Source organism: Acinonyx jubatus, chromosome A2 (genome assembly GCF_027475565.1).
Source record: "Acinonyx jubatus isolate Ajub_Pintada_27869175 chromosome A2, VMU_Ajub_asm_v1.0, whole genome shotgun sequence".
NCBI classification, from domain to species: Eukaryota; Metazoa; Chordata; class Mammalia; order Carnivora; family Felidae; genus Acinonyx; species Acinonyx jubatus.
This window is the reverse complement of record NC_069383.1, coordinates 99,650,992-99,664,692: the sequence shown is the minus strand read 5'-3', so window position 1 is coordinate 99,664,692 and position 13,701 is coordinate 99,650,992.

Below are 13,701 nucleotides of genomic sequence, written 5' to 3'. Positions count from 1 at the left end.
GTTAAATAGTGTCCTACTTTTGTCATCACAGTTTTATATTTGTCGGTTCAGGTTTCTAGTTTGAAATTCCTATTAAAATTTTTCACTATTTAGTTGTATTGAAAAATAGAATTCATTAGTGCTTTTAATTAATAGGGATTGTAACAAAATTGTCATTGTCGATACTGTGACCAAGATCCAACTCCCTGCATCAGAGCAAAACTAATTACTGTGTAACATGTTTTCATTTAGGCATTTAGAAAATGTATAGGCTAATATAACATGGATATATAATTCTTATTTATTTTTAATTTATATATTTTTAGTGAACATCTCCTAAAAATATTGTTGGTCTCTTGAATGTCCTCTAATTTAAAATTGCTGGCTCGTGGGTTTTACTCATGGGGAAATTTTTAGTTTCGTATTTTCCTAATTTATTTATAAAACTTTCTTTTAGTTATTAATGACAATTGTTGTAAATTTTATACATAATCTCTAGTTGGTCCTTTATCTTTTTATGTTATTCATAATATACATTTTTTTATGTTTATTTATTTTTGAGAGAGAGAGAGAGTGTGAGCAGGGGATGGGCAGAGAGAGACGAAGGCATAGAATCTGAAGCAGGCTCCAGGCTCTGAGCTGTCAGCACAAAGCCTCGCGTGGGGTTCAAACATATGATCTAGACATTCCCCTCATAGAAATCAGTCCAAGAGAAATGAAAACACATCTCCGAATGAAGATTAGTATATGAATATTCACAATAACTATGGTTAGACTAGTATGTGAATATTCACAATAGCTATGGCTATAAAAGTCAAACACTTTAAACAAAGTAAATATTCGATAAAGGTGAATGGCTAAATAATCTGTGACATAGCCATGCAATGAAGTGTGACTCAGCAATAAAAAGCAAGCCAAATATTAATCTATGAGAAAGCAAAGATGAAATCTCAAAATAAGCATGCTAAGTGAAAAGAGCAAAGCCAAAGTAGGAGGATATAAAATAGATTCCTATCAATTCAAAATTGTATAAAATATAGTATCATCTATAATAACAAATGACACTGTAATGGTTGTCTCAGAATAGGAGGTAGCAGGGGACAGGGGAGTTAGAAAGATGGCATAAAGGGGTACCTGGGTGGCTCAATTGGTTAAGTGTCTGACTTCAGCACAGGTCATGATCTTGTGGTTGGTGGGTTTGAGCCCCGTGTTGGATTCTGTGCTGACAGCTTGGAGCCTGGAGCCTGCTTTGGATTCTGTGTCTCCCTCTCTCCCTCTGCCCCTCCCCTGCTCACACATTCTCTCTCTCTGTCTCAAAGATACATAAACATTTAAAAAATTAAAAAAAAAAAGAGAAACAGCATAAAAATATTTTTGGTATTAAGGAAATATTGATTATATTTTGGGGGGTGATGGCTTCATGAGTTTATGCATCTCTAAGTATTTTCAGATTGTCACTAAAGGAACATCTCAATTTATCATTTTAATTTCTTATGCTGGTTTCTCACATTTTTATCTTTTTTTCATTATGGCTATAGTTTGGGTGTGTTCTTTAGACTGTTATATTCCAATTTGCTTACGGTCTCTTACTAAATTTGAGATTGCATCATCTTAAATATTTAATTGTAGTACAGTAATTTTCAATATGTTTCATGTGATATGTGCATAACTTATACATCTTTTTCTTTTTCTTATGTACTTTTTTTCTACTTATTTTTCAGCAGCATCCATGGAGAATCATCGCATGTATTAGTAACATAACATGTATTAAAGTATTTTATATAATTCACTCATTAATGTATCTTTGGTACAGTCTTTCTTGATCATGGGTATCTTGCTAAAATTCTATTAGTTGAGTTTGCTATTATTATACTTAGGACTTGAACGTTCATATACTTAAGCTACAATGATCTGCGTTATTATTTTTCCATGGTAAGTATATTTTGGGTTTACTCTCAACGTTGGGCCTACTTTATAAAAAATAATTTGGAAGTTTTATATGTGCCAATAGGTTGTGGAACATTGAATAGCACTATCATAAGCAGTTTTATGAAGATCTGGATAACATTTTCTTGAAAATTATCTAGGCCTAAACTTTCCTTGTGAGAGGAACTTTGAACATTTTACCTTCTGAAGTAATTTTTCTATTTCACCTATTTCAGTTAGAAGATATATATTTTAATGTAATGTTATCATTGAGCCACATTTTCAGATGTATTTTTTACATATTTAAGAAATAAATTTTCACTATTTTCATTAATTTCTTAACTTCCTTCTCTTTTTTTCTTCTTTTATGGTTCTTTTCTCATTTCCCATTAATATCTTAAATTGCATTAATATTTTTACTTTCATTTTTATTAATATATGACATAAGCCCTTTTTTCCCCCTGAAGAGAGCTTTACCTATTTTCCATAGGGTCGGATACATGGGACATTTATTATAATTGCCATTATTATTATTATTAACATTTTATATGTATTCCACAACTTGACCTGATTTCTTCTCTGTCCGTATTCTGATGGAGAAGAAAAGTTTTTAAATTTCTCTGTGGTAGGTTTTTGTTCCTATTTTTTTAATTAATGTTAATTAATTAATGTTAATGTTAATGTTCCTAGTATTTTTGTTTCTAGTTTTTTAATTAATGCTTGGTTAAATTTACTGTAAACACAGGATATTTCCTAAAGTATTTTAGTTTCTGGCAATATATTTATGTTATCCTCAGTGTCAATTTATCAGACAGTCAGGACACTATCAATTTATATGACAGACAATGTCCTGATATCAGACAAAAAAGATGATTATTTTTTTGTTTTGTTTTGGAACACTACAGATATTCCATTTTAAAATACTTGAGTTCAGCCCTTTTAATTGTATTGATTTAACAGTTATGCTTTGTTTAATTATTTTATCATATTTAAGGCTATGAGTTTTGCTTTCAGAGATAGATTTTTTTTTTAATTTAATGTTTCTTTAATTTTGAAAGAGAGTCAGACCCGCAAGCTGGGGAGGAGCAAAGAGAGAGGGAGACACAGAATCCAAAGCAGCCTCCAGGATCTGAGCTGTCAGCCTGGAGCTGAACATGGGCTTGAAACTACAGATGGTGAGATCGTGACCTGAGCTGAAGTTGGAGCCTTAACTGAACCATCCTGGCGCCCCTAGAGATAGACTGTTTTTAAACTCTTACTTATATTAGACTTTTAATTTTCTGTCTTTTGTGCATATGTATCTTATACAGCTGTGCCTTAATTTTCATTTTCATTTTCATTGTTTAGCCTGATAACTGGAAACGTTGTTCAACAAAATGTGTAAAAATGTTCTAATGCTTCGAACTATGAAACATTTAGATCCCTGACAATATTTTCCTAGTTCAAACTATAGTAACTCCATAATTTTAACAAAATAAAGTTGAATTTTTTTTTCTCCTGGCTTGACATTAATCTTCAAATATTTCCACAGGAGCTAGATGTATTAAAAATAGACTTGAAAGGAGGGATGTATCTTTGTATAGAATATTATATAAAATATTTTTAAGGCTGGGAGAATAAGACAAAAACGGGAAGTGTGGGGAAAAAAAAGAAAACAGATAAGTAATATACAGAAAAACATTCATATGCCTAGCCCTCAAAAAGAAAAAAAAGGAATCTTTCCAAAGAAAAATAAAAAGTTTCTAGTTGTACTGACAATATTTATAACATAAAATGATAACAATTATATTGAAATCATTAGATAATATCAGTTTATATTATAGAGGGAGTCCAAAATGAAAATGAATCACTCAATAGAATACAGTTTCTTAAACAGTTTTTTTATTTCTATGTAACAAATTACCACACATTTGTCAACTTAAATATATATATATATATATATATAAAATACATTTTATTATGTTAGCATATGTTTTATATATTATATATTGGTATATATTATATGTAAGTAATATATAGTTATTATATATTATTAACATTATTTTTATTACCATATTATGTATATTTTATGCAAATAAAATATATACATATATAATTTCCATTTTTCTGGTTCATAAATCTGTGCACAGGATGGCTCGACTCTTTTCTCAGACCTCAGCTGGGGTTGCAGTTCCTCCTGGGAGCTTAAGATCTTCTTCCCCAACCCACTGATTTTTGTCAGAATTCATTTCCTTGTGGAGGTAGGACTGAGATCCCTCTTTTCATGCTAGACATTGCCCAGGGACCACTCTCAGCTCCTAGAGGCCACCCACAGTTCTTTGACACTTGACCCCCAAAGGCAATTCGCAATGTGGATGTTTGCTCTCTTCCATACCGTGTCTCTCTGAGTTCCTTTTTGTTAATCAGCTGAAGAAAACACTGCTTTACAGTGGCCATCTGATGATGTCATGCCTCCCCAGGATATTTTTCTCTGCACTGTGTCACACAGTAGAAGCAAAGGAGTGAGATCTCATCGTGTTCCCTCATCCCTTTCACGTACAAAGGTTGTCTCGCTGTGCCCATGATATTTTAATTTATAGAGGTGACTGAGGTCAAGGCCATTGAAACGACCATCTATTACAGTTCCCAGGAGAAGGGAGGCATGCCATGCCACACTGGGTCATGTACGGAAGCACCAACGATGGCAGGGAGGCAGATGGGATGAGAAGACACGCTCAGAAACTTTGCTGTATTTTCTGGGGGAAAAAAAAGAGCAAGGCTGTTCAGTCAACTGAGTAGGTTTACAGGTGGATAGTTTAATGATTCTGGTGAACTCTGGACTACAGAGACAGGCTCTAGTTGATTAGGACCTGGCTCTGGGGTGATTTAAGGCACAGGAAATAATGGCTTGGTGTGTGTGAGTTACAAACTGGAGGTGGTTAGAAATATACACTTTGAATTGCTTGGTTTGTATATGAAAGCATATTGTCAAACGACTTATTTATTACTTCTAAGAAATAACTAACTCTGGGAGGGGCTGTGTGTCCCTAGTCAGCAAGATTTCCAAAATGTCAAATGATAATAAAATACAGAAAAGAAAGAAAGAAAGAAAGAAAGAAAGAAAGAAAGAAAGAAGAAAGAAGAAAGAAAGAAAGAAAGAAAGAAAGAAAGAAAGAAAGAAAGAAAAGATTAACATAGGAGTCATGGGGATTATCTTAGAATTCTACCTACCAGAATTTCAAATCGAATTCACAACAGCTTGTAATGATAATTGAAAGGAAGCAACGTTCTTCAAAAGAAAAATCATGAACAAGAAACAAGAAAGTTTATCAGTGTGGGATCCCAAGTAAATGTCTTTATTAAACTGAGATTTAATTTCTCTGTTTGTAAAATAAATCTCACTGTACATGTGTATAAATTCATTAGGGTGAAATAAGAAAGCGTATTTCAAGTGTTTGCCATAGTATTTGGATACAGTTTGTCTGCAGAATTGTAAATATCATATCATTATTCCAACTTAATTCTCATTTGATTATTCTTAACGGAACATTTTTTTCCTCTTGTTTTTCTTTTTTTTCTTTTTTCTTTCTTTTTTGTTTTTTGCTATCCATAAATTCCCAAATTAAGGAAACTCTTGGTTTTATTAGAGAGATGAGATGTCTGAACGTGTTGTACACTGTCTGATTTCTAGAATGTCACACTAAGTAATGTTGTTTACAAAACTACCAAAAATACATGACATGGCACATTATGGGGGACAGCAGGCACCAGAAAACGGATAAATGAAAACAGAAAACAGAATGACTGGAGATGGATGCTATGTTCGGCAAAATTTTGGATTTGCATTTGGCAAGACAAGCTATAAAAGATATGCACATAGGAAGGAGTGGCTCGTTTCAGGGCAAGAATGAGAGAGAATCCATGGCTTTGAAGGGTTGAAAAGGCTGTTTGCTTTTGGTAGGCTCCACTGAATTGAAGGGGAGGGAGAGAGGGAAAGAGAGAGAGGGAGAGAGAGAACACAACACATTGAAGTAAACAAACAAACAAAAACAACAACAAGAACAACAAAACAAAGACGTAAAATCAAGGCTGTAATTGTGTCTTGAAAGAACCTTGGTTGTGTTTATTGACACAGTTAGTTATCTGATGGCAATGACAGGAAGCTGGACTAAAAATTCTTTGCTCTGTCAAGTTTAAAACAGCATTCCAGTCTTCTGGCTATAGCAGGAGGACAACTGTGAAACTCCACAGCTCCTCAGAAAGCATGCATATCAATAACCACTTCCAAACAAGTCCAGAGTGGAGAGTGGGTAAGCAAGGGCCTCCCCCTGGAGCTATAAAAGGTAAAGTCAGGAACTAATCAAAGACATTTCCCCAGCCTCCTGTAGAGGCTTTCGTGACATGTAAGCAATAGCATTTGTGGGATCCCTAGATGACTGTTTAATAAAATAAGTGTTTACTTTATTAAACCATTGTGGTTTGGGTATTGTTACAGTAGACTGCCTGTAATTCAATGACTTAAGAAAATCACCTTATAGCTTTACCATGAATTATTATGACTTTATGAAGGCAAATGTCAATGTGCTATGAAAACTCTTGGGGTTTTGTGGATGTAAAGCTTCCTCCAGGTTCCAAAGGTGGGGGCAGACCATTGGTTAATACAACTATTAAGTGGAAAGAGACACTGATGCCCTGCCCTCCCAACCCCTTCAAGCACAGAAGCTTGGATTCTATCACTTTCTTATATTGAGCACTTAAATATGTATTTAAAAAGAGTACACTCACAAAAAGATGGAACGGTGTTATAATTGTAGTCATGAAAAATTATACATCAAAGATGGTATAAAAACATTAAGAGTTAGGAAATTAGAGGGAAAAGATTTGTTCAATCATTTTTATCTATAGAGTTATAAATCCGTGCTAATGATAATGATGATGGATGTTTCACTATACAAAATAAGAAGCATCACTTTGAATTTAGCACCATCTTGTTTGGAAATATGGGTAAATTCAATGCCCTAGTTCATAACCACAGCAATGCAAGGTGTATTTACAGCAGAAATCTTGCAAAATAGTAGAGTTCACACGGAGCAAGAAATGTAAGTCCTGAGTCAACTTTATTTATTTGCAAATTGCAGGGTGATATAATATGATTTCTGGATTACATTTATTAGAAAATGTGACTTTAGAAGGCTTAATTTATAACCAAAATCTGCTAAATTATACTTCAATGTTTTCTCAGTAAGTAAGGAAATTGTAATCCTGGGTTTTCCAGAAAGTTTCTGTTTATCGTATCCTCTTCACAGTGACACATAAACTATAAGATATCTCACAGATTCTAATATTTTGAGACAGTACTCCACCCTTTATCTTGCAACCTAATAAGAAAAGAATATGTGTTTGTCTGACACTCCACAGCCCCTGATTTTAATTAACACATATTGACTACTGATGATGAATGATGTCTTGGTGATTGAGAAACCCATCTGTCTTAAGTGGTGGAAGGAGATAAGACTTAGTTGGGTATTAATTATCTGTCTACATCAATCAAATTAATCAAAAGCCTTCTATTTAATCACTCATGTTGTGTTCTATTCACACACTGAAAATTCCAAGACAGAAAAATAATATCTAACTTAATATAAGACAAACAAGATTTTAACTATGGGGTAGATAATACAACCCACCCTGAATACCTTCTAATCCCTATAAACTATAAACATTGCCTGAAATCCATTGGATATATGGACAAATGTGATTTCATCTTTAATCATCTTTACGTATCTCCTATAAGGTAATGGTAAGGAAGACACTGTAAGTACATTGACATTCAAATTTGGGCTGACACAGATATGACACTTGCCAGTCCCTGATTTCAAGAGTCATCACTGTTTCTGGGAACTTCAGTTTCCCCAGCTATTAAATGTGGACAATTATGCCAATCACATATTGTATCTACTAGAAAAGCAAAAAGATACCTGAAGATCACAAATAAACAAAGGTTTTAAGCATAAAACTTAAAAGTGTTTTCTCACACAATCATACCAAAGTTTTGATAAGGATTTATTAAGAGCAAGTGAATGTTAGCAGGACCTCGTGCCTGATGTACCTGTATGCTTATGGAAATGACAGATGTTATTGAAGATAAAGGAAAAGCAACCAAATGGTCTAGGGGATATAATAAACAATTTTTTTTCTAAGATTCCAATGATTTGATTTAGAGTTTGCATTTTCTGGGCCATTAGAAAAAAAAAAAATGAAACATCCAGCTAATCAAGGATTAATAAAAGTATTAAATAGTAAAGATAACATCCATCTAGAAATATCATTACATATTATTAAAACCAAGATTATTTCAGAAATTCTAGGATGTTTCCGCTTTTTAGCTAAAATGGGAACCGGTGCTATCCCATTAAAGCTTTACTTTTAATCTACTTAAAACAAGGCTAAATTAGTCACTTTATCTTTAGTGTACTAGTAAAAAAGTAAACCATAACCTAAGGCCCAGCTCCTACTCACAATAAACTATTCAAAAGCGTGCTTGTGACGCAGCTGGCCAGAACTAAGAAAGAACTAAGAACCTCACGTCCAACAGTTCAGACCGGTTGAGACCACCCACCTACCTGGGCCTGTGTAGGAGTCTGATAGGTGACCTTTTGACCTCCAGCAGCCTGAAATCTCGACCCCCTGATCACGTCAATGCCACCATCTTTTGACCATGCCACATGTGAAGAAGCGCCATGATTAGTGCCCCTGAGTAGATTAACAATTGCCTCATTTTCACCCATGCTCTCCCTAAAATCCCACAAATACTCAAGAGTCCCACAAATACTCAAGGTGGGTTTGAGATTTTTCTCCCTTCTCCCTTCAGTGCCTTGCTAGGTAAACTTCTTCTTTGGTTGCAAAGCCCAATGTTTGGGTTGGCTCTGCATCAGGCATGCGGGCCCTCCTTCACTTACAAAACAAAGCCAAGGAAGGTATTGAACATGGTCATTCTTTATCTCTTAAATACTATTGAAAGCTAAATATATGCCAAACACCGTGCTAAGTAACTGGGATCTAACGGTGAACAGGCAGTTTCTGCTATATATTTAGAAGATAAGTTATAGGAGCGAGACATATTTTCAAAACCATGTGCTAAATGGACAATTTCAAAATGTCGTGCTGTGTGCAAGATTTTATACGACTGAAAAGAGTTTCAGAGATTAGCAAAATAAAGTTTTCCAATCTACTTCAATATGAATCAAATTAAGAGTAATTTTATAAGACATTTTAATAGTCCCAGTTCAAAAAAAAAAGAAGGAAATGTTTGTTTATTTATTGTTAAATACAGAGCACAAAGGGAGATAGGCAGAGCGAAATTCTCAGAGAATTTCAATCAGGGTTTGCCATGAGGGGGCAGTGTTGTTGGGCTTGAACCCACAAACCATGAGATCATGACCTGAGCCAAAACCAAAAGTCCGAAGCTTAACCGACTGAGCCACCCATGTGCCCCAATATTCCCAGTTTTTTAACTGACAGCATTTTTTTCTCTTTTAGGCTTATTTTCAAAACAATAGTAAAAGATTTGAGCTAAATTCAAAGTACCTCATGTTACAGGTAACTGTTCCATAACAAAACATGTTGAAATATCGTTATTGCTTCTATTAGATGAAGAAAATAAATCATAAACATAAATTGTAACCAACATTCCCAATTTGCAGAAAATCTATCTTAGTTGCTCATTTATATATGAGCACCGTTCTTGGAACGTCCGTGGCAACTAATACACGTGTTCAGCAAATGTATTTTAATTAATGCAAATAATAAAAGGACATTTCATTTGGTTAGAAGACAGGAAAATTAGAGAATTTTTGAATTTAGGTGTTTTATTTTAGTCTTGACAGTTTAATTTCACCCTTTCAGGGTATAAAAGATGAATTTTGTTTTGCTTTCATCTTGCACGTTTACAGTAAAGACATAATTTTAGAAATATAATAAACATCAAAAAAACTAATTAATATGGTGCATCACGTATTGTGATTACTTCCTTTAAATTTACAAAACTTGGGCTTATTTTATTACTGAAAATCTAATTAAATTGGAGCTAATTTTTACTGACTACAATATATTTGTTTTGGTTCTACAGAGTTATTGTTGATTATTATGTATACACAAAGCAAAAATATGTTTGGTATATGAAATGAAACTGAATAAAGGATATTAATTTTTCTGTGTGTGGTTGTAAACTATCTTTTCTTTTCGGAATATGTGTCAATTACAGATGGAGAGTAAGCTTTAGAGAATTATTTCTGCAATTTTTACATTTCATTATTCTATTACCCATTATAAAGGAAAAGTAACTATAATATAATACAAATAAAAAACAAATATAATATAATACAAATAAAAAATACTGCTATGATAGTAAATATATTTTTTTCTGAGAAGAAAATATATATAGTTTTTGTTCTAATAAACACTTAAGTCTTTTTTTCTTTCATGCATCCAAAGTTAAAGATTTCATAATTTATAACATTTTTCTTGATACACTATCTAGTTTAAAAATACATAATTTCTTTAATAATAGGATTACATACATTTGTATTTATTAAAATAAAGGAAACTCTGCTATTAAGTAAATGATTTTTTTTCTACTTAATATGAAGGAAAAATATAGATACTGAGTTCTGTAGAGCAAAATTACATTTAAGTTTGGACATGAAAAGCACGTCATTTGGGGATATTTTCAACTGAGAAACTAAGAGATTTATTAGATTCAATTAAGTTTCTTACATGACTTGTGTGCTATGCTAAATTTAATATGGTAGCTGAAATAGATTATAAAATCCTGCCCATCTTACTAAGCAGATTCTATTACAATATAATAGAATTTGTTTGAAACATTTTTATGTTTCTTTCCCAAAAGAAACTACTTTGCATTGAATACTCACTACATTTTAATTTCTACCTCCCAGCCAGCCCTCAGCACCTCAGGAAACTGCTAACGTGAATTCTTCCTCCATAGATGTGCTCGTTGTAGAATTTTTATATAATTTATATAAACAAGATGCTGAATTTTGCCAAATGATTTTGCTGTGTCTAATATGTTCATGCTTTCTTCCCCCTTCATTGTAATGATATGTGCAGTACATAAATTAATACATCAGGTGTTCTGTTGACGTTGTATTCCTGGAATAATTTTCATCTGATGAGGGTGTATAATCTGTTTTCTGCATTCAGTTTGCTAGTATTTTCCTAAAGATTTTAATGTTCATATTTATAAGAGATATTAATCTTTAGCTGTCCTTTCTGTGATATCTGTTTACTGATCTGAGAGAATGAGTTGGGGAGTATTACCTCTTCTTGTGTGTTGTTGTTTGTTTTTTTTAACGTTTTCTTAACGTTTATTCATTTTTGAGAGATAGAGACAGAGTGTGAGCCGGGGAAGAGCAGAGAAAGAGGGAGACACAGAATCTGAAGTAGACTCCAGGCTCTGAGCTGTCAGCACAGGGCCTGATGCGGGGCTCGAACCCACAAACTGTGAGATCATGACCTGAGCCCAAGTCGGACACTTAACTGACTGAGCTCCCCAGGTGCCCTGCTCCTCTTGTGTTTTTTACAAGAAGAATTTATGAATTTTTCTTTTTTTCTTCCTTAATTTGCCAGTGAAGCCATTTGGCACTGAGCTTATACTTGCTAGAAGTTTTATTTTCTTTTTTAAATTATTTTTCAAATTTCTTTCTTTCTTTTTCTTTCTTTCTTTCTTTCTTTCTTTCTTTCTTTCTTTCTTCTTTCTTTCTTTCTTTCTTTCTTTCTTTCTTTCTTTCTTTCTTTCTTTCTTTCTTCTTCCTTTGAGTGCTAGTGGTGGGAGGCGCAGAGAGAGAGAGAGGGAGGCTGAAGATCTAAAGCAGGCTCTGCACTGACAGCATAGAGCCCGATGCGGGGCTTGAATTCACGAAACTTGAAATCATGATCCAAGCTGAAGTCTGACGTTTAACCAACTGAGCCACTCAGGGCCTCTTTGTTAGAAGTTTTAAAATTATTAATTCAATCTATTTACTTGGTGTAGGTCTACTCTGAGTCAGTTTTCTTTTTTTTATTCTTTTCTTTAAAAAAAATTTTTTTTTTATTGTTTATTCAATTTTGAGAGACAGAGAGAGACAGAGCACGAGCAGGGGAGGAACAGAGAGAGAGGGAGACACAGGATCTGAAGCAGGCTCCAGGCTCTGAGCTGTCAGCAAAGAGCCCGACGCAGAGCTCAAACTCATGGGCTGTGAGATCATGACCTGAGCTCAAGAGCTCAAGTTGGATGCTTAACCGACTGAGTCACCTAGGTACCCCTTATGAGCCAGTCTTCATACTGTCTTTTTAGAATTTTTTTCCTTTCATCTAAGTTATTTAATTTTAGCATAATGTTATTCATATTTAATTTACAATCCTCTTTTTTCCCATAATATTCCACAATATTAAAAGCCATGTCCACTCTCCTTCCATTCCTGACTGCAGTAAATTTTATTTTCTCTATTTCTTAACAAATTTAGCTAATGCCTTGTCAGTTGGTTAATCTATTCAAAGAATGGGATTTGGGTAATACTGATTATCTGTTGTTTTTCTAGTCTTCCTTTCATTACTTTCCACTCTAATCTTTATTACTTCTTTCTGCCTGCTCCATATTTTGGTTGGTTCTTTTTCAGTGCTGTTAAGGTGGTAAGTTAGGTGATTCATTTGGGTTCTTTCTTTTTTAATATAGGCTTGTGGACCTGGTGGGGAGGAAGACCTTCCTTTGCCCTGCGGTCCTTCCAATTGGACTTAGAACCAACTTAACATGAGGCAGATTAACAGGAAAAAGTCTAATTTAATAGGCATATGTCTCTCATGAGATTCCAAAGACAATGAGGCAGCAGGAAGCTTATATGAGCTGGGAGAGGGGTAGGTCTGAGGATACAAAGATGAGAAAGTGCATTAGCAAGAAGGTGAAAGGAGATGTTTGGAAAAACAAGGTTGCCCTATCATGCAGGTGGGTTCCTTAGGTAGAGGAGGATCCCTTGTTAGAAAACTAGCTGTTTTCCTAGCAGAGGCTCTTCCTTCCAATATAAGTTGAGGCAGCTGGGGAGTCAGAGAGCTTTTGCTGCATCTGCTTGGTTGCCATAACTTTTAACTTGAAATACTCTTTAGGTCAAACTGACACATTCTGGAGTGTCCTGCACCCTTCCAGCTTCTGTGTTCTTGCTGCATAATATAGAATTTGTCTGGTCTTTGTCCCAACTCCTGAGCACTAAGGGATTTTTGCATTCTTTTATATCACTCTACTATGATAACAACTGTTTTGGGTTTTCCTACTTCATAGAGAGTATTCCACTAAAAACAGCAAATTAAGCCTCATGCTACTATCCAAAGCATGTATCATCTAGTTTGGGAAAAAGACTGATCTGGTAAATATTTTTAAACACCCAACTGTGTTTTCAAAATGTCATGTAACATCTTGCATTTGTGATGATCGATTTGTGATTTATGTACTAGGAAAATCCTGCTTTTTAGAACATTTGTTTGCCTTGTTTTCATTATGTTATTAGAATTGGTATAAATTCTGAATTAAAAGAGAACAAATTTATAGGTTCTAGTTCAGTAGACCAAAATCATTGTACAGAAGAAGGAAGTGCAAGTTTCTAAGAACTCAGATAAAATGTAGTTTTACACTTCCTACTAATGTATACTGGGTACCAAAAAATTATATGACTTTGAAACACGGAATTCAATAAACCATGTCATCTAATCTTAATTATTCCTGCTCCAGAACCCTATTCCAACCAGTGGATAAAATACGGATATGATATA